Below are 13366 nucleotides of genomic sequence, written 5' to 3'. Positions count from 1 at the left end.
AGAACAAGAAAGAATGAAACAGGGCCAGTGACGTTCCGCAGGGCAGTAGCTCTGAGGTTTTTGAATCTGCAGGGCCGGTTAGGTCCAGAGGAAAACAGAACTAGATGGAGGAGGAGCTGACAAGCTGCAGATGCCCCTGGTGTGCTTAAACCTACGTATTGTTTCATGTCAGGGTTTCCAATTTTGATAAAGGCGCTATATTGCGCCAGACCCGACACAGACTGACACAGAGGCACGTGTAAAAAGACACAGGTTTTTATTTTTCTTCAGCTGGATGGCACGTCTTCCCCGTGAACCCTCCAGCCACAACACAGTCCCAAAAGAATTTAATATACACAGACCAAACACTCTTCCTCTGGAATCACCACTCCTCCCAGGCAACCTCATCCTCTTCCTCCTTATTCTGGCTCAGTGGTGGTTTTCTGTCCTTTATATAGCCCACCCGGAAGTGTTCCAGGTGCTTGACCACCTGGGTCCAATTGCACTTCCGGGTGGGGCTGAAGAGTTGTCCAGCTGGGCTGTGGAATCCCTGCAGCACCCCCTGGCGGCCACCTCAGCTCCCAATTGGGCTGTTGAGGACTCTATCTTCCATGGAGCCCTGTGGGAGGTTGAGGGATCACTGCCAGCCAGGGAGGCTGCAACCAAGTGTCCCAGGGGAAGTTTTAAGCTGCCCATAGTTGCTCCCCCGGAACATATGCAGCAGGGGTGTCCCGGCCGGGCATGGAACCTGGCCGCCCGCCGCATAGTTTACTCCCATGGTTACTCTTCCCTATTGTGCAATAAACTGTTTCTGATTGAAGTGCCTGAATTCTCTAAGTCTGTTTTAAGTTCAAGGGATGAATGAAGTGACACTTGCATAACAGTTTATCATCATGTCTACTGCCTATTGGAACCTCCTGCACTCAAATTATGATCTTGCATTAGTCATCTCCAGACTGCTGTATCACTTTCACTAAACAAGCCACATTAAAAATGAAGACATTTTCACCTTTGTTATAGCACTTTGTCATTCATATGCTCTTCTTACTTTTCAAAGTCCCTCAAGCTCTAATCTGACACAACTCCTTAAACAAACATGGCTGTCTCCTTCAATGACTTGCTTCCTGTTCTTCACATTGATTGCTAGTTCCTTTATTTTCCACCAGTGTTCTGAAGGGTTATTTTTCTCTTAATATTTTTAAGAAGCCTTCAGTGAATTTTGAAAACCCAGACTATATCCATCTATCCATTTTCCAATCCGCTGAATCTGAACACAGGGTCACGGGGGTCTGCTGGAGCCAATCCCAGTCAACACAGGGCACAAGGCAGGAATCAATCCCGGGCAGGGTGCCAGCCCACCGCAGCCCAGACTATATATCCATTCATTTTGTAATCTTTACAAGAAGGAGGAGAAAACCCAAATTAGGCCCTATTAGGGATCGTGTGAGAAGGCAAGAGGAAGTCCCAAAATTGCTGGGGTGCTGACTGGGTCAAAATCCTGTTTAACTTGCAGCAAAAACCAAAGACAACAGACACACGATGGAGCCTCTGAAACAGTAAATAGGCAACAGCCTCTTTGTTGCCCTCTACAGGCTCTTTCTGGTAGGTTCTGGCATTAGAAACGTTCTGGTCAGTCAAGCACTCAGGTCCAAATGTGACACCACCTTCCAGGGAAGCATCCCTTTATATCATCTGGACTGGAAGGGGCAGGACTTCTTATACTCTGTTGCCCTAAAGGGGCAGTTTCTCACCATTGTGAGGGGAAAAAGGAGAAATAACTATTAGTGACAGCACCCTCTCTCATTCTGGGGTGGTACTGCATACCTTAGATGAGTCTGGAAGGTGACCCTCTGGTGCGCATGTGTGGCAGACCCATGAAATCTCTTAGGCTACAGGAGTAGCACCTGCCCTTTAGCCCAGAGTGCACTTTTTTGGTCATTTCTGAAGAGTGTCTAGAGCAGAGTTTAGTGTATTTGTGGTATGTTGGCAACAACTGTGCAAGCACTGTAATTCTAATGGATTGTAGTCTTTCAGAATAATTTCTGTTGATTTCACACTTATTTTTGTGCAATAGATTTGTCAAAGTGAAACCAAAAGTACAAATAAATAACAGAAGTAAATGCAAATCCCCCGAATTAAGAATACTTATCAAACTATAGCATGGACTCTTTTTTTTAGTTCAGGGTGGTGGTGACCCCTGGATCACTCTATAAAAAAGCTTGGTCAGGAAAAGGTGATTCAACCCAACCAGCACTGTATTTCTCATATACTAAACATGTCCAGGGAAGATGTGAGGGTCTTCAATATTTCCATTTCAGTTACACTACAAGGTGTTATGTACTTGATTTACATATTTTCCATAACTATTTACTCTGGGCAAGTTGTTATTATGGAATTCCAGTTCCCTTTGCAGCACATGAGATAACAGCAGACCCTAAAGAAAGTGGCATCATTAGGGGGAGCATCCAGGGCTTTAGCCTCTGATCTCAGGTGTGTACAGCTCAAACATTCCAATGGGGGCCCCTACAGATGACAAAGAGTGTGAGAAGTCCAAGCTGGGGCTAAGCCCCCAATAAGTACTGAAGCAGGTGAATCCTAAAGGGGTACTATTTTAAAGTGGTAGAGTACTGAAGAAACCTAATATATTCTTGTCAATATACATGAAGCAATTCTGAATATCAAAGAATTTATAATTAATGTTTTTAATTAATTCCAGTTTTTATTGCCAGAGTATACATACAATATGCAATTTAAATATGCTAAATGATATCCAATCGCTGAACCTTCTCCTGATTTCATAGCTTGTAGATCCTATAGCTGTTTTCATGCTCAGTTTCCTGCAGTCTGTGGCAGGCAGCACAGTTTGTGAACTTTACATAGTCAAAGCATTTCAGTTTGTTTGAATTAGGAATGAAACCGCTACTGCTAAGCAGAACCACAGAATCTTTCACCTTGAGGAGGATACTGGGATACTTGACTAAAGCACATATGCTCACAGAGCAAATTCTTACGATTTCTTAGGAGTGCTATACTAAAAACTGGGTAGGGCAGGGGTCTCAAACTCAAACTGGCTTCGGGCCACTACTGGTATTGCCATGTCATACAGAGGCCACATGAATGTTCAAGTACAACAAGAGATAGTAGCATTCTTTAAATCTATTTTTATTTCCATTATAATATATTTTTTCAAAACACAAACTGTACACTATAAATATATTACTTTAAAATGTGCAATTCTTTTTTCATTAAATTAACTTAAAAAAACTAACAAAACTTTGCATTAAACTAACACATGCAATTCCATGAATAAATTTAACTTTATATTCTATTTCTGTCCAGAAACCTGGCAGCGTTTCTGCTCACACAGCCTTGCCACATTTGCTCTAATGGAGTTTACAGTGGACACTCTGAGTTCAACTTCAATATTAGCATCAGTAAACCTACACCTGTACTTATATTTATTAAAGTTCATAGTTGAGAAAAGTTTCTCACACAGATATGTGCTTCCAAAAAGGCACATTACCTGACTGAACATTTTGGACAGCTCTGGAAAGGATGGAGGTAATTCTCTCAGAAACTGCCCAGTCAAGTCTGCATTTCCCTGTGCCTCTCTGAACTTACATTTTAGCTCACTATTGCACTGCAAGTCAATAAGTTCCATTTGGACCAAACTTGGAACACTTTCCGCATCAGCTAAAAGGGGGTCTGAAAACAGCTGGAAGGTGTTGCGGTGTTACCTAATGTCAGCATAACAGTGATCAAATACCTGCAGTAGGTTTTCAGTAGCAGATATATATATACAGTGCATCCGGAAAGTATTAACAGCACATCACTTTTTCCACCTTTTGTTATGTTACAGCCTTATTCCAAAATGAATTAAATTCATTTTTTTCTCAGAATTCTATACACAACACCCCATAATGACAACGTGAAAAAAGTTTACTCGAGTTTTTTGCAAATTTATTAAAAATAAAAAAACTGAGAAATCCATTGTCTTCCCATGGGCTCACCACCTATGGGAGGGGCCAAGGAGGTCGGGTGCAGTGTGAGTTGGGTGGTGGCCGAAGGTGGGGACCTTGGCGGTCCGATCCTCGGCTACAGAAACTGGCTCTTGGGACATGGAATGTCACCTCTCTGAAAGGGAAGGAGCCTGAGCTAGTGCGCGAAGTTGAGAGGTTCCGGCTAGATATAGTCGGACTCACCTCGACGCACAGCTTGGACTCTGGAACCAATCTCCTTGAGAGGGGCTGGACTCTCTACCACTCTGGAGTTGCCCCCGGTGAGAGGCACCGAGCAGGTGTGGGTATACTTATTGCCCCCCAACTTGGAGCCTGTACATTGGGGTTTACCCCGGTGGACGAGAGGGTAGCCTCCCTTCGCCTTCGGGTGGGGGGACGGGTCCTAACTGTTGTTTGTGCGTATGCACCGAACAGCAGTTCGGAGTACCCACCCTTTTTGGAGTCCCTGGAGGGGGTGCTAGAGGGCATACCTTCTGGGGACTCCCTCGTTCTGCTGGGAGACTTCAATGCTCACGTGGGCAATGACAGTGAGACCTGGAAGGGCGTGATTGGGAGGAATGGCCCCCCTGATCTGAACCCGAGCGGTGTTTTGTTATTGGATTTCTGTGCTCGTCACGGATTGTCCATAACGAACACCATGTTCAAGCATAGGGGTGTTCATATGTGCATTTGGCACCAGGACACCCTAGGCCTCAGTTCGATGATCGACTTTGTGGTCGTGTCGTCGGACTTGCGGCCACATGTCTTGGACACTCGGGTGAAGAGAGGGGCGGAGCTGTCAACTGATCACCACCTGGTGGTGAGTTGGCTTCGATGGTGGGGGAGGATGCCGGTCAGGCGTGGTAGGCCCAAACGTGTTGTGAGGGTCTGCTGGGAACGTCTGGCAGAGCCCCCTGTCAGAAGTAGCTTCAACTCCCACCTCCGGCAGAACTTCGACCACATCCCGAGGGAGGTGGGGGACATTGAGTCCGAATGGGCCATGTTCCGTGCCTCTATTGTTGAGGCAGCTGACCGGAGCTGTGGCCGTAAGGTGGTCGGTGCCTGTCGTGGCGGCAATCCCCGAACCCGCTGGTGGACACCGGCGGTGAAGGATGCCGTCAAGCTGAAGAAGGAGTCCTACAGGACCCTTTTGTCCTGTGGGACCCCGGAGGCAGCTGATAGGTACCGGCAGGCCAAGCGGAATGCGGCTTTGGTGGTTGCTGAGGCAAAAACTCGGGCGTGGGAGGAGTTTGGGGAGGCCATGGAGAATGACTTTCGGACGGCTTCGAGGAGATTCTGGTCCACCATCCGGCGTCTCAGGAAGGGGAAGCAGTGCAGTGTCAACACTGTATATGGTGGGGATGGTGCGCTGCTGACCTCGACTCGGGATGTTGTGGGTCGGTGGGGGGAATACTTCGAAGACCTCCTCAATCCCATTAACATGTCTTCCAATGAGGAAGCAGAGCCTGGGGACTCTGAGGTGGGCTCCCCCATCTCTGGGACTGAGGTCACCGAGGTGGTCAAAAAAATCCTTGGTGGCAGGGCCCCGGGGGTGGATGAGATACGCCCGGAGTTCCTCAAGGCTCTGGATGTTGTAGGACTGTCTTGGCTGACACGCCTCTGCAACATCGTATGGACATCAGGGACAGTGCCTCTGGATTGGCAGACCGGGGTGGTGGTCCCCCTCTTTAAGAAGGGGGATCGGAGGGTGTGTTCCAACTACAGAGGGATCACACTCCTCAGCCTCCCTGGAAAAGTCTATTCAGGGGTCCTGGAGAGGAGGGTCCGTCGGATAGTCGAGCCTCGGATTCAGGAGGAACAGTGTGGTTTTTGTCCTGGTCGCGGAACAGTGGACCAGCTCTATACCCTTAGCAGGGTCCTGGAGGGTGCATGGGAGTTTGCCCAACCAGTCTACATGTGTTTTGTGGACTTAGAAAAGGCATTCGACCGTGTCCCTCGGGGAATCCTGTGGGGGGTACTCCGAGAGTATGGGGTACCGGCCCCCCTGATAAGGGCTGTTCAGTCCCTGTACGATCAGTGCCAGAGCTTGGTCCGCATTGCCGGCAGTAAGTCGAACCCGTTTCCAGTGAGAGTTGGACTCCGCCAGGGCTGCCCTTTGTCACCGATTCTGTTCATAACTTTTATGGACAGAATTTCTAGGCGCAGCCAGGGTGTTGAGGGGGTCCGGTTTGGTGGGCTCAGGATTGGGTCACTGCTTTTTGCAGATGATGTTGTCCTGTTTGCTTCATCAGGCCGTGATCTTCAGCTCTCTCTGGATCGGTTCGCAGCCGAGTGTGAAGCGGCTGGGATGAGAATCAGCACCTCCAAATCCGAGACCATGGTCCTCAACCGGAAAAGGGTGGAGTGCCCTCTCAGGGTTCGTAGCGAGATCCTGCCCCAAGTGGAGGAGTTCAAGTATCTCGGGGTCTTGTTCACGAGTGAGGGAAGAATGGAGCGTGAGATCAACAGGCGGATTGGTGCGGCATCCGCAGTAATGCGGGCGTTGCATCGGTCTGTCGTGGTGAAAAAGGAGCTGAGCCGCAAGGCGAAGCTCTCAATTTACCAGTCGATCTATGTTCCTACCCTCACCTATGGTCATGAGCTATGGGTAGTGACCGAAAGAACGAGATCGCGAATACAAGCGGCTGAAATGAGTTTCCTCCATAGGGTGTCTGGGCTTTCCCTTAAAGATAGGGTGAGAAGCTCAGTCATCCGGGAGGGGCTCAGAGTAGAGCCGCTGCTCCTCCGCATCGAGAGGAGTCAGATGAGGTGGCTCGGGCATCTGATCAGGATGCCTCCTGGACGCCTCCCTGGTGAGGTGTTCCAGGCACGTCCAACTGGGAGGAGGCCCCGGGGAAGACCCAGGACACGCTGGAGGGACTATGTCTCTCGACTGGCCTGGGAACGCCTTGGGATTCTCCCGGAAGAGCTAGAAGAAGTGGCCGGGGAGAGGGAAGTCTGGGCATCTCTGCTCAAGCTGCTGCCCCCGCGACCCGACCTCGGATAAGCGGGAGACAATGGATGGATGGATGGATGGAGAAATCCATTGTCCATAAGTATTCACAGCCTTTGCTCAATACTTTGTCGATGCACCTTTGGCAGCAATTACAGCCTCAAGTCTTGTTGAATATGATGCCACAAGCTTGGCACACCTATCCTTGGCCAGTTTCGCCCATTCCTCTTTGCAGCACTTCTCAAGCTCCATCAGGTTGTTTGGGAAGCGTCGGTGCACAGCCATTTTAAGATCTCTCCAGAGATGTTCAATCGGATTCAAGTCTGGGCTCTGGCTGGGCCACTCAAGGACATTCACAGAGTTGTCCTGAAGACACTCCTTTGATATCTTGGCTGTGTGCTTAGGGTCGTTGTCCTGCTGAAAGATGAACCGTTGCCTCAGTCTGAGGTCAGGAGCGCTCTGGAGCAGGTTTTCATCCAGGATGTCTCTGTACATTGCTGCAGTCATCTTTCCCTTTATCCTGACTAGTCTCCCAGTTCCTGCCGCTGAAAAACATCCCCACAGCATGATGCTGCCCCACCATGCTTCACTGTAGGGATGGTGCCAGGTTTCCTCCAAAAGTGATGCCTGGCATTCACACCAAAGAGTTCAATCTTTGTCTCATCAGACCAGAGAATTTTCTTTGTTATGGTCTGAGAGTCCTTCAGGTGCCTTTTGGCAAACTCCAGGCGGGCTGCCATGTGCCTTTTACTAAGGAGTGACTTCCGTCTGTCCACTTTACCATACAGGCCTTACTGGTGGATTGCTGCAGAGATGGTTGTCCTTCTGGAAGGTTCTCCTCTCTCCACAGAGGACCTCTGGAGCTCTGACAGAGTGACCATTGGGTTCTTGGTCACCTCCCTGACTAAGGCCTTTCTCCCCCGATCGCTCAGTTTAGATGGCCGGCCAGCTCTAGGAAGAGTCCTTGTGGTTTCGAACTTCTTCCACTTACGGATGACGGAGGCCACTGTGCTCATTGGGACCTTCAAAGCAGCAGAAAGTTTTCTGTAACCTTCCCCAGATATGTGCCTCGAGACAATCCTGTTTCAGATGTCTACAGACAATTCCTTTGATTTCATGCTTGGTTTGTGCTCTGACATGAACTGTCAACTGTGGGCCGTGAATACTTAATGTACATGTGCTTTCTCAATTTTTTTATTTTTAATAAATTTGCAAAAACCTCAAGTAAACTTTTTTTACGTTGTCATTATGGGGTGTTGTGTGTAGAATTCTGAGGGAAAAATGAATTTAATCCATTTTGGAATAAGGGTGTAACATAACAAAATGTGAAAAAAGTGATGCGCTGTGAATACTTTCTGGATACACTGTATATCACTCCTGAATGTTGTGCCATCCTCCACAAGAGATCTACATGTTGGGAAATTAATGAGATTTTTTCTTGGCAGAAAGCTGTGTTTTCCATAGTTTCAATTTTCTAGTGAAGGCTTTCACACTTTCATAAGCTGCTGTGATGAGCTGATCAGGCCCCTGGAGCTTTCAGTTAAGTATGTTCAGCTCCTGTAAGAAAGCAAGGTCCATGACCCATTGTGTATCTTCCAACTCAGGAACATCCATTCTGCCATGAAATTTTTCACCTCTGTTCTCAATACAAAAAATCTGAGATAGCACACCTCAGTAAAGAACATCACTGCAGCTGCGTTTTTCCAAAATTGTCAAAGTTTGGCAGCTCTAACTTAAAAATGGGATTCACCAAAAGCCTGACATGCTGAAATGATTCCACAGACAAAATATTTTAGTTTTTAAAAGTTTTAGTTAAAATTTTAGGTAAAATAGTTCACACAAAAAAGAAAATTAAAATAGCAAAAAAAGGGAAACATTCTTGTTAAGAAAAGTTCTGTTCAAAGCTTAAATCTTGTTGCATTTTAAATCGTTACTAATTACTTAACATTTCTGAACCATTTCTAAACGACGACGGTCAGAAAACTGTATGCTTATCCCTTCTCTGAGTAGAAAATGAGGCTTTCAAGTCCCTGCTTACTGGGACCTGTTCTAAACACAACTGAACTTATTATCACACTGTTTCTCAGTTATAGCAAGAAGGTTCTATCTCTTACTAACTTATAGGGGAAAAGACTATACCATTGTCTGTGAATACGGAAGAAATTTAAATTCTATTCAAATTAAGCAAACATTAATATGAGTTTAACTCAAAACTTTAACTTTATAAAATTGGCTCTTTCAATCACCATAAGTTGACTCAATTTCTTCTAAAAAGGCTCTGAACTGGCGATGCTGTAAACTCCTTGACCTGATGTAATCAATACATTTCAGAACAACAGATATGACATGCAAATTTTAAGCATTTGCTGCACAGTGCTTGTTGATATTGAAGCAGTGTAAAACTACTGCTGGATCAGCTTTTTCCTCTTCTAATTGTTTTGAATCAACGCTACCAGTCTATTTTGTTTGCCTGTCATGGACGGGGCTCCATCTGTGGTGATGCCTACCAGTTTATTCCATGACAAACCAGCACGCTCAATCGCATCATACTGAAGCTGATATATACCATTGCCAGTGATAATGGACATAAACTTAGCAATTCTTCAGTCACATCAAAGTGGGAATTAACACCCCTAATGAAAATCACTAGTTGAGCAGTGTCGGTTTTGTCAGTGCTTTCGTCAAGCGCTACGGAGTATGCAGTAAAAACTTTAGCTTTCTCGCGTAACTGATCACAAATGTCTTTTGATAACTCGCCTATTCTCTCTGCCTTTTTGTTTGATGATAAGGAGATATTTTTGAACAGCCTGTCTTTTCTGGACACAATATTTAACATACAGTCCTTAATAAACTGCCCTTCGGTGAACAGCTTTCCTGGCTTTGCAATTAATTCACTTACCACATAATTGCTTCCTCCACACTGTCAGCATCCTTCTTTGCTTTGCAAAAAAGACTTTGCTGTAATAATCATTCAGCCTTTGTGTAGCTGCGTAGCAGGGATGTGTGATAATAGGGATGCAGGTGAGGCTCTCATCATGAAAAGTAAAAAAAACTAATAATGATAACATAAAATAAATGTGTCCACTGGTCTATGCTATAAATTTGTTTTCTGTATGATTCCAATAATTTTGATAATTTTTATAGTCAAAATCGTTGAATTTGCACCCTTCCTATTCAAATACAATGGAGAAACGCAAGGTGTGGCAGCAACGAGACGAGCCTCACCTTGGACTGCGCTCTCCCTCACACACGGGGTTGATGCATGCGATTGGTGAGTGTCTGTTGCTGTCTCTCTGTATGTCACCAATATAATGTTTGCAGACATGTTTATTATACACCATGACTTTCCACAATCTGGCTAATATCTTTAATGAATGTGTGTGACATATTTAGTCTTGCTGATCGGACATAAAACCGCAGTGAAAAGGCACAAGGTGAGGCAGACAGCACCATGCCGTACAGAAGGGGGCGGATGTGAGCTCAACAGGTGCTCATTGCTGCTGTTCTTCTACGCAGAGGCTCTGGGCGCCAATAAATTATTGATATCAGAAAGTCAAGGGCACTGCAGCAGTCCATTTATTTTTATTTTTTGTTCCGACTGACTGCCAAAATGGAAGATTAAGATTTTTAAAACTAAAGGAAAATAAGGAGGATTTTTACAAGAAAGTGGCAGAGATTTTCGTGGAGAAGGATAGGCACATGGACTTCATTTATAAAGGTAAGACCATAAATGGTTTTCAATTTTATAAAAAAATGGGACGAGACTAAGAAAAAAACAATATAATATTTACAGTAAAAACTAAATTTTGACCTTAAATAAAATATTCTTTTGTTTTTCTTATTATCCTTTTGTTGAACAGTCTGTATTAAAATTGATTACTGCAAAGCTTCAGAATTACAGTAAAAGCTTTTGAGAACAACTAAATATTTCAATTAAGGTCACAATTGAAATCCGTTATTTTGTACACCAGTCAATACTTTCATTTGCATGGGATAAGTATGAATTGTGATTGTGGAATTGCAACAGCAAATTTAGAACAAATGGAGGGTTCAGAGTAAATGTGCTCTCTCCGCTCTGTCTCACCGCTATGAATGTAACAATACTCAGATAAGCTGTGGCAATTAGATGATGATTTATTGCTATTAACGGGCCCAAAGTGTGCCAAGAAAACATTCTCCACACCATTACACCAGCAGCAGCAGCAGCCTGGACCGTTGACACAAGGCACGTTGGGTGCATGGATGTATGCTGTTTGCTTCCAAATTCAGACCCCAACCTCTGAGTGCCTCAGCAGAAATCGAGATTCATCAGATCTGGCTACATTATTCCAGTCTTCAGCTTTCAAGTTTTGGTGAGCCCACTGCAGTCTCAGCTGTTGGAGTGTCATAGTCTTCTACTGTTGTAGCCCACAAAGATTTGACATTCTGAGATGCTTTTCTGCTCACCATCGTGCTACAGAGTGCTTATCTGAGTCAGCATAGTCTTTCTATCAGCATGAACCAGTCTGGCCATTCTCCTCCAACCTCTCATCAACACTACTTTTCCATCTGCAAAAATGCAGATGTTTGTTTTTTGTAGATTCTGAGTTAACTCTAATAGATCAGCAGTTACAGGAGTACTCAAACCAGCCCATCTGACGCTAACAATCGTACCAGGGTGGAAATCACTGAGATCACATTTTTTAATGTTCTGTTGTTTGAAGAACAATCACTGAAGCTTCTGACCTGTGTGAGTTTATGCATTGTACTGCAGGCATATGATTGGCTGATTAGATAATTGCCTGGATAAGCAGGTGTACAGGTGTCTCTTGTAATTTTTATGAAGTAAGGCAAAATATAAAATACATAATGTGGCAAGCTGTATGTAAAGTAATGTACCATTTTCAGACCAACTTAATCCATTTCAGAATTGCAGGATTGGAACAGGTGGCTCCGTCACAGGGCCCACTCAGGCAGACACTCTCATCCATATGGCCATTAACCTGACCTACACGTCTTTTGGATGTGGGAGGGAAACCCTCAAGCATACAGAGGGAACATGCAAATTTCACAAGCATAACGACCAATCACACATTTCTGTCATGAGTACCTTCAATTTTTATTCTGTTTTGATTGTTTTCGTGTGTTGTTTCTTCATTCAGTGGTTCTGCACTCATTTCTGTCATTTAGTTTCAGTTTCATTTTGACAAAGTTATTGCGCCAAAATGTAAGTGAAATTAACAGAAATTTTTATCTCTACAATCTACAGTCTATAAGTGGTGTTTGACTAGTTTTGTCCAACATAATACAAATACATAAAAATACAGAAGCTCTTCAGAAATGACATACCAAGTGCATGCTGATCTGAATGGCAGGTTCTGCTGTAGTTGCCTAAAGGCTTTGTCACATTCAACAACTTTTCCAGAGATTTCCAGTCATAGACTTTGTTTAGATAATTCTAGCGAGTTGTAGGCAGTTGGTGGCCACTCACTTGAAGTTAGTTACGTAATTTTAAATCATACAGGTTTTTCCTTTAGTTGTAGGGGCGAGCTCTTCGTGCATGAGAGCTGACAGCCATTGAACGCTCAAACCGAAAGCACAATGCATAGAATGTAGTGACGAGGAATAAGAACCTCACAGACAGGAGGGAGGCTCATCTGTTTGATGGCTCATGTTTTACATACCAAGACAGAATGGGAGGAGATAGTAGCTGAACTTGCTGTAGCTGTTAACTGTTTGTACAGCACCGGCTCTGTCATGATTCACGCTATTGGTTGTCAGAAAAAAGGGGCAGACATGACTGTGCTAGAAAGACATCCTGTAGGTTCTAAATTTGACATGACCAACAATTTGCAGCCATTTGATGTGGTCCAGCGGTGAGAACAACTTATTCTGAATGTCTGATATACCTTACAACACATATTGTGACATCGGCTTACAGGAATTTCATGTGGGCCTATTTTGACTTTTCTTCGCATTCTTGAAATTACTACAGAATGGATGGATATGAGATTTGTATTTTTAAAATTCTAAAAAGACTTGATAAAAACGCACTCTTCAGAACACTGTTGGAAAATAAAAAAATGCAATCAAGATGGATAACGAGAAGTTTGAGATAAAGCATGTTATTGAAGGAGACTCCATGTTTGTTTAAGAAGAGATGTCAGATTAATGTAATTAATGAAAATGACATAGCAATCTCAAAGCTGTTTAGCTCAGTTTAAGAGAAGAATTGGGAGCAATGCAGGAATTAGCCCTGGATGGGGCAGCAGTCCATTGTATGGCCCAATCACACAAACACCCACATGGGGTCTTTCTAAGACCGAACTTGGGATGTGAGCAGAAAACTGGAGTTCATGGAGAAAACCCTAATTGGACATGGGGAGAATCCAGGGTGATGGTGACCAGGCAAGGCATTCAAATTCAGAATCATTGATTTCTTAAACTTACAGCAGCT

The 13366-nt window shown here is 44.6% G+C and overlaps 1 protein-coding gene across 1 annotated transcript in view; it reads left to right on the top strand.

Annotated features, from left to right (window-relative positions):
• Window positions 1–13366, top strand: part of LOC114645727 (apolipoprotein L3-like) — a 53201-nt gene that overhangs the window by 4860 nt on the left and 34975 nt on the right. The window lies entirely within an intron of this gene.

The sequence above is a fragment of the Erpetoichthys calabaricus genome, chromosome 2 (genome assembly GCF_900747795.2).
Source record: "Erpetoichthys calabaricus chromosome 2, fErpCal1.3, whole genome shotgun sequence".
NCBI classification, from domain to species: domain Eukaryota; kingdom Metazoa; phylum Chordata; class Cladistia; order Polypteriformes; family Polypteridae; genus Erpetoichthys; species Erpetoichthys calabaricus.
The sequence above is the reverse complement of the archived record's forward strand: the minus strand, read 5'-3'. Positions and strand labels throughout refer to the sequence as shown.